Here is an 8207-nt window from a genome sequence, read left to right on the forward strand (position 1 = left end):
TTCCCGGCAAAGCTCGAGTCCTTTCATGCCGCACCTTTGAGGCTGCTGGGCTGGAGGATCGTTCTTGTTCCACGTTCAGATGTGGTTTTGCCAGATCACCGGTCCTCCTTCCTTCGGAGAATGAAGCCGTGATTCCTTCTGGCTTTTCCAGGCAGAGTGATTCCAGATAAGCAGATTGTTGTGTGGTATATATTATCTATGCCGCTCCACTGCAGCCCTTTCAGCTTTCCAAAGCCAGTTAGACTTGTTATGAGGAGCAAACTGATTGGCTGGATCTGGGCTCAGTTTCATAGATTATAGCCCGGCAGTAGAGAAGCAAGAATCCTACACTTGTGTAGTCAGAGGCCTGCCAGTTCCTGCCTTAGTGCCTATGTACTTGTCACTGAGTTCTAGCACACCCTTGGATGTTTGTGGCCTAAAGAGCTGACATTGCATCTTCAGGACTGTGTGAGTAATCCTGACTTTTTCTTTTTAAAGCTCAGTAAATTAATTACATGCCCTGGGAGGGAGTGATTATAAGGACAAAGGACAGAATGAGCAGATGGTTCGCTTTCAAGCTACTGTTGTATATGTATCAAGTTCAACGGGATGAATTTTCCAGCTTCCAGAAGCTGGCATAGGTATTCCAGCGTTTTGCCATGGATCACGGTCCAGCTGCATTTTCGAGGAGGCTGTTCCATGCGTTTGCCTGGCCTGTTTGTTTTATGGGGTCTATAAAGTGATAAAGGTACAAAAACAGGCAGGTTAAGCAGGATGCTTAAGCAAATGTCAAAACATAGGTGAACGAACACCCCAACCAGGTAGGCTTCAAAGTTTCTTACCCCAGCATCCAGAGCTGGGGAAAATGGGCAGCAAATGATATGGAATCCCAGGACACAGGTTCCCAGCAATCCGAGCCCAGGAGAGGCAGACTTCTGCATTCTGAAACTAATCTGAGACATTACACTATGAGTAACTGAAAAGATACAAATGTAGGAAAATTGTTCTTCAGTGAAGGTTCTACTTATGTGGTAGACAGCCGAATGGAAAGCCACAAAGTTGTTGTGAGAAGCCTATAAGAAGTACGTTAAATACACCCAGATAAACAACCCTAACAGAAGAAAGTGTGCAGATTGACATTTGTGGTAAGAACAGATCAAATTACCCCAGGAAGCTGTTGTTAGGTTTATGTAATTGCTGGGGGTAACTTCTATTGTTAACAAGGTTTAGAAGGCAGCAGAAACAGATTGAAATGGAAAACTAGAAAACATCAGCATCTTATTATCTTCTATAGCTTCTATTGACAGAATTACTACTGAGTATAAATTGGTAAATGTAATCAGTTCATGTTTTGCTTTTAAATCATTGCTGATTCCTCCTAGCCTGTCATAAAAAATAATGGAGCTGTTGGGTATGAACTTAGAGCAAATAATTTTTTATTCCCCCAAATAAATTTTATATATATATATATATATATATATATGTATATATATATATATTTTTTTTTTCAAGACAGTATGCAGCCAAGCCACCATTTCTTATATTTTTGGGTTTTCAGGCTGTATTTTAACTAATATTTTTTTCTTTAGACTAACAGATTCAAAGGTGTACCCTTGTGGTACATATAAGTCCCAAGAACAAGTCATTTGAGAATTTTTAAAATCATGAGTTCCTGTGGCAAATATAACCTTCTCTAGTCACTACTTGCCAGGTCCTATGAAATACATGAATAGACTCAAAGCGGTTTAATTTTGGTTGCCCCTATTTAAATGATTAACACGATTTAGCCAATAGGACAGACATATTAGCTGCATTTTTGTAAAATTTTATTTTTAGGTCACACTAGGAATTCAAAGTTTTATCGTTAGCAATAGTTTTGCTTTCTGAAATATGACTCCTTTCGTTTCGCACCGGTATACGATGTTCATAAAAAGAGACAGACGTAATCGGCGTGGAATCCTTCTATGTATCAACCAAATATTTATAAAACAAATAGCCTTTAAGGAATCTAAGCTTAATGTATCCTTTTGACAACACACTGTCTGAGCAAATGCTCTGTAGTGAGTTCCTTTGTTGAGATGAAACAGGGAGCTCATTTATTAATTTTCCACAGCCATAGATGCTAATAACGATGGCGGACTGGTCCTTAATTATCCACCCCTAACTGCCTTAGTGGAAGAAAGGGACTCTTCGGTGAGAAAAGTATGATCTTATTCTGCAGGTGGTCATGACCCCAAGGAGCAAGAAGTGGTGGGCAAGAAGCTGCGTTGCTGAACTGGCTTTTTACAATTCTTTAAAAAAAAATGTATTTATTGATTTATTTGCTACAGGGTCTCACTACGCAGTTCAGACTCATAGTGATCCTCCTGTCACAGCCTCTCCAGTGCTGGGATTCCAGGTGTGTGCCACCAGGCCTGGTTTCAGTGGCTGGTACGGCATGCCCAGGATTCCAAGGCTGGCACAGTAGATAGCACCTGGAATTGAACTCGGGTCTTTGTACTTGCCAAGCAGGAGTTTAGACCCCTGAGCTATCTCTCTAGCCACTGAGGTTTTTTTTTTTTTCAGAACCAGGTATTGAACTCAGGTCCTTGCACTTGCTAGGCAAGTGCTTATTCTACTGAGCTATCTCCCTCCCCTGAGCTGGCTTTTAGCTGGGCTTCCCTTCTTTTCCTAGGGGTGATGCAGCTCTCTTACTGAAGCTCTTAGATTCCTTCCTACCTTTCCCTTTCTTTACAGTATCTTATTGGGTATTCTTTGAGATGGATAAAATGCACATGACTTGTGCTTAATTATTCAATAGTAATCAGCTGCCTATAGAATTCAGGTGGTCAGGAGGTCTGCAGGTTCTGGTGAGTCTATACTAGGAACCTTTGCATCCTGCATGAGGGTTTCCTGGAGTCCTTTATCTCTTCTGTTCTCCTGGAGATGCCAGGATCACGTATCTTTCTTCTGCAAAGACAAGAGATTAAGAAAAGGAATCTAGAGGTGTCAGGAGTTCAGAGGACAGTGGATCGTGAGCTATGGGAAAAGCACAATATCACCCAAACAGTGACAGATGGTCTTTCTTCTCTCTACCTTCCTGTGTCATTTTGTGTGACTTAAGAAGATAAGCTTTTGTAGATAGGCATCTGAAAATCTATGCTTACCTGTCATAGCCAGATGGATTTGACAAAAGACGTATCAGAGAAGCAACATATGACATCATGAAGTGCTGCTAAGTGTCCATGAATACACACTGGCATTTGGAAGCTGTTAACACTACCTGCAAATACAGTGCCATAAATCTAAGTTAAACAATGTATTACTTCTTCAATTGTATTTCCAGTTAGAAAACTTTTGGAAAACTAGCTCTTCCTTAACACATCTTTTCCTTGCTAAATATAGGACAGCTCTCATTGCTTAATTCTGCCTGGAAACTTACCTGTAGCCAGTGTTTTCTAAAGAGTTGCTCTTCCTCCTTGAGAACAGCTTCCAGAAAGCAATGCAAACGGACTGAAGCTACTGTCCCTCTTGGCCAAGCCAAGGCACACCTCGTGGGAGTTAATGATTTTGATTTGGGTCATTCTCTCCTCACTGGCTCAGGAGGGGCACTCATTTAATTTCAAGATAACCACAGGTTTCACCTCACTAATGTAATGTCAGGCGGTGATATAAAGCCGTGTTATATTGTGCACCAGCAAAATTATGTCCTCCCACTTCTGATTGCAAGAAGCGTTGCATCTTGGTGAACCAGCGTTGGCATTAGTGGAGTCATCCTCAGGTCAGAGAATACCGCTAAGCCTGGGTCTTTGTCTCTTGAAAGTAATGAGAAAAATTCTGCCATTTCAGTGGATTAGCAGATACTAGCATAGCAATGAGAGTTTGCGAGAGGATTTAATATACCCCTCTGTCTTAGTTACTTTTTACTTGTTGCTGAGACAAATACCCAACACTCAAAATGAAGGAAGGAAGGGTTTATTCAGCTCACGGTTGTGCAGGCTTCAGTTCATACTCCGCTGGCTCCAAGGCAAAAGACAGCAGTTCAGGGCAGCAGAAAACAATGAAGTGCAGAGGAGGAGCAGCAGCTGCGGCGTCCATCAAGCCTTTCTCCTCCTTCTACACTGACTGTGAAGACCGGCGCTCCACGGAGAAGATCGGAGCTCCTCCGAAGTGGCCCCACTGCGAAGATCAAGCTCTTTGGAAGACTGGGACTTTTCCAAGGAAGCAGGTCAGGGCAGTCACGAGAAGCCTTCTAGCCAGTACACACAAGACGCGATTATTGCTACAGCAGCTCACTACCTGAGGGTTAGAGTCCTTCTAAAAATACATTCCCAGAAATGAGGAATACTTTTAGAGCGAAGCAAGTCTTCACTGTTTGTTACTGAAAAGTTATGGAAGCTTTTGCACCCTCAGTCTTTATCTGTTTATTACTTTAGAATTAATACCAGTAGCTTTACTGCACTGAGACGAGTCCTCCCCACACCACCATGTGGCACTAGGGTTGAATTCAGGCCTTTGCCCTGAGCTTCAGCCCCATTTCTTTACTTTTCAGTTTTGAGATGGGACTCACAGTTGCTGTGTTTTCCAGGTTCTCCTAGAACATGAAAGCCACTTTCTGAAGGATTCAGAGCATTCTGTCAGGAGCCAGGCACAATGGCATATGCCTGTGATCTCAGCACTGGGAGGCCGAGTCAGAGGGGTGGGAGTTCTAGGCCAGGCTGAGCTACTCAGAGAGTTCTAGGCCAGGCTAGATTACATAGTGAGACCCTGTCTCAAAAGAAGAAATAAAAATAAGTTCTGTCAGCAGTTTTGAAACTGCTATTTCAGTTATACTGAGGAAGATCGTCCTGCCCTTTGCAATATTGGCCACAGCTGTGTCCTATATGTCAATTGTTTTGAGCTGCTCAGTCATGCATTTGTTCTCCTAAACCATAGTATTTGTTACACTAAAGGAAGCCACTCATTTCACCTGTAGAGCCCTTGAAAAATTGAGGAATTCATCATGGAAGTACAACAAGTAAAATATCTAAGAATATAATGGATCCTTTTCTGCTTTTATCTTGCCCAGCCCACCCAGTCACTCGTGAGGGAAACCTTTACATGTAAAGAATTGGGTTCCTAATACATTTTGAAAACTGGATCTGGGACCATTGTCCTGACATTCTTGTGCTTTAGTGATCTGAACAGAGGATTTCTTCAGTCATTAAAAATTACAGGGAACAATATTCTTTTTTACTTATTAATAAGACCATTCGTTCAGCAGAAGTCAAAAGTTAGATCTAGAAACACAGATAAATAAGCCATGTTTCCTTAAGGAGACTGTAGCCTAGTAGATATTCATTTCATGTTTATAGAACTTTTGAGATAATTCTGGAGGAGGGGTTTACTCTGAGATTGCTATTTTTTTTTCTCAAAAGTATTTAATATGGCACATTTATATGTACACGATGAGTAAGGTAATGATCCTGAGAATCTTTAGCAGGTTTTTGAAACAAGCAGTTAATTGGAAGGATTCTCTCCCTCACTAACTCTATATGCTAATACTTGTGAACTAAGCAACTGCACTGAAGGTAGCAATATGTAATAGTAGGGTCATGCTTGGAATGCCTGTCATTCTGGTCTTCCAAATATGTACTGCTTGTCATGACATACCAGTTACTGCTATACTGTCTCTCAAGTAAATGTTTGGTTTTTTTTTAAAGGGTAATAAATGAAAACAAGACACAACAACAAAAAAAAGTCACAGGACTGTCCTGCTACAATGCTGTACAGAGTTAGATTTCTAAACCTCTGTATAAAAATATGTAGTTAGTCATTCCTTTTTAAAAAATATTGTTTTATATTTTTAATTTTTTTCTTCATATTCTGTAAAGACTTAAAGGCTAACATATCAATACTTGATGGAAAATACCTGTTCCATGTTATGCCTAAGATATTTGATATTCAGCCAGATAGTGAGGTTAAGCTCAACTGTCTATGTTGTGGAATAATAACAATAAGCTTCTCTTCTGGAGGGTTAACAACCTAAGTTTGCAGACCAAAAATTAGAGAAAAAGAAGGGCTACCAGGACAGCCAACATTTTGGCCCTAGTCTTTGAAGGTCAGTGAAGACTCAGGACATAGGAGAACCTATACTGTAATGTCATATAACTCAGTTGTGTCCCAAATTTTCTGATAAAGGAGATTTTGGGGTCATAGAGGAAAGTGATTGACGATGTAGAATGTGCCTTTGGAGAGTCACATGGAGAGAAAACATTCTCTCAGGCTTTCACAGAGAGCAAATTGGTCAAGCAATGGCCGTGACCAGTGTCATCCACAAGGCTGACACTGACAAAGGATCTACAAACTGCAGTACAGGATAAATCTTGAGGGGATTTGACTGACCTTATCAGATACAAATGCTACATTTCTTGTTATATAGGTCTTGCTTTATCTTGGTCTTAACCATCCAGCAGAAAAATATTAAAATGAAGTATAAAAAGTAAATCCATATTAGTATACTGAGCTGTAAAAGGCTCAAGTCAATAACTTCTGACATTGCTAGTCTTAAGGAAAATCCACTACTATTATGAGCTACCGGGCTATATTGGAATATTTTGCTGAATTCATGCACCTATAATATTTAAATGACAGTGGAATACCCTTCTCTGACAAAACTAAACAAAAAAGGGGATACACATGAACCACCATTTTGTATCTGCATATTGAAAATAGTTACGATAGATATGCAGCTCCATTCTCTTAATTCAATGAATAGAGAGATTTGTTCTAATAGTGTTTGTGGACAGCATATCATGTCTGCATCTTGCACAATGAATAACCACTAAGACAACAATATGCATTGTTTTAGTTATTGAAACTGTGCTAGTAGTTGGTTTTGAAACTGTCTCATTGCTATTTGTTTCTCAATAAAATTATTAAAAAGTATTTAATATGGCAATAATGGACAAACTTGAGGTATGGGTAGGAAATACTGCATAGAAATATATCAGTCTTCTCATACAATTATAATTTTTGAAGCAGGGAACCCCCCCACCCAAGGAGCTAGAACCCTTAAGTAACCATATTTTGAAGATAAAGAAGCAGTGGGTTCTAGATGTGACTGGGCTTAATTTTTATACACAATAAAATTGAGAAAGAAACCTAGCCCTTTCTGTTTCTGTGGTTTTGATTTCTATGGCTTAATATACTGGCAGTTTACTGTGATCTGAGGATGTTAAATGGGAAATTTCCGATACACACCATTCATAAATTTTAAATTTGCCCTACTCTGAGTGTTGTGACGGAATCTCACGCTCTCTGGCTCCATCCTGTCCAGGACATGAGTTGTTTCTTGGTTCAGTGTGTCCATGCTGCATGTGCTATTTTTCCAGATGTTACTTAGGGGCTGTCTTGAATAAAGTGAATGTTGTGGTTATTGTTGTGCTTGTGTTCCAGTGACCCTTATTTTACTTAGTAACGGTCCCCAAGTGTAACAGTGATGGCACTGGTGACTTGGATATGCCAAAGAGAGGCTATAAAGTGCTTCCTATGAGTGAAAAGCTAAAGGCTCTTAATGAAATGAAAAAGGAGAAGAAATGAAGCTCTGTTGGAGTTGCTGTGATAGCAAGAACTAATCTTGTATCCATAAACTTGTGAGGAAGGAAGAAAGAAATTTGAGCTAGGTTTGCTTTGAAATTTCAAATAGTAGTACTTGCTGCCAGCATGCATGATGTATGCTTTGCTAAGATGGAAAATACATTACATTGTGTACGTATAAATTAGGTTTGTGACCGTGTTTAGTTTGAGGCATCTGCTATGGACCTTGGAACATAAGCCTGGTGGAAAAACCAGGGCTACTCTGTCAGAGACTAGAGTCTAGATTTTTGCTCTTATTTTAAGGTATTTCTTACATACTACATAATAGATAAGGTACTTAAAAATTGTTTAAATCAATGAATGTCTATATCTTTTCCAGTTAGGACAGTCATCTGTTAATATGACTTCTAATGAAAGACATGTGAAATAGATATAAGATATCCAGTGATGCAGTAAAATCAAAGAGCAAAGAGCAAAGTTTTGTCCTTCTAGAAAATACATTTTGGTTTTAGATTTTCTGATTAGTTTCTGTATATCAGCTTGCGTAATGTTAGCTGATATACCATAAACAACCTGAAATCTCAGCTAAAGCCTAAAATGGGTATTTAAAAATTTTCATTCGTACATCATGATTACAATCATCATGGGGAGTTGGCACAGGTACAGTACGT

The 8207-nt window shown here is 39.6% G+C and overlaps 1 protein-coding gene across 1 annotated transcript in view; it reads left to right on the plus strand.

The window, feature by feature from the left end:
* The first annotated feature begins 334 nt into the window (after positions 1–334).
* Pde4d (phosphodiesterase 4D) overlaps positions 335–8207 on the plus strand; it is a 1527171-nt gene continuing 1519298 nt past the window's right edge. The window contains exon 1 of the mRNA XM_004623069.2: positions 335–447. The gene's annotated coding sequence lies outside the window, so the exon portion shown is untranslated. The remainder of the gene's footprint in view (positions 448–8207) is intronic.

The sequence above is a fragment of the Octodon degus genome, unplaced genomic scaffold (genome assembly GCF_000260255.1).
Source record: "Octodon degus isolate 3935 unplaced genomic scaffold, OctDeg1.0 scaffold00001, whole genome shotgun sequence".
Taxonomy (NCBI): Eukaryota; Metazoa; Chordata; class Mammalia; order Rodentia; family Octodontidae; genus Octodon; species Octodon degus.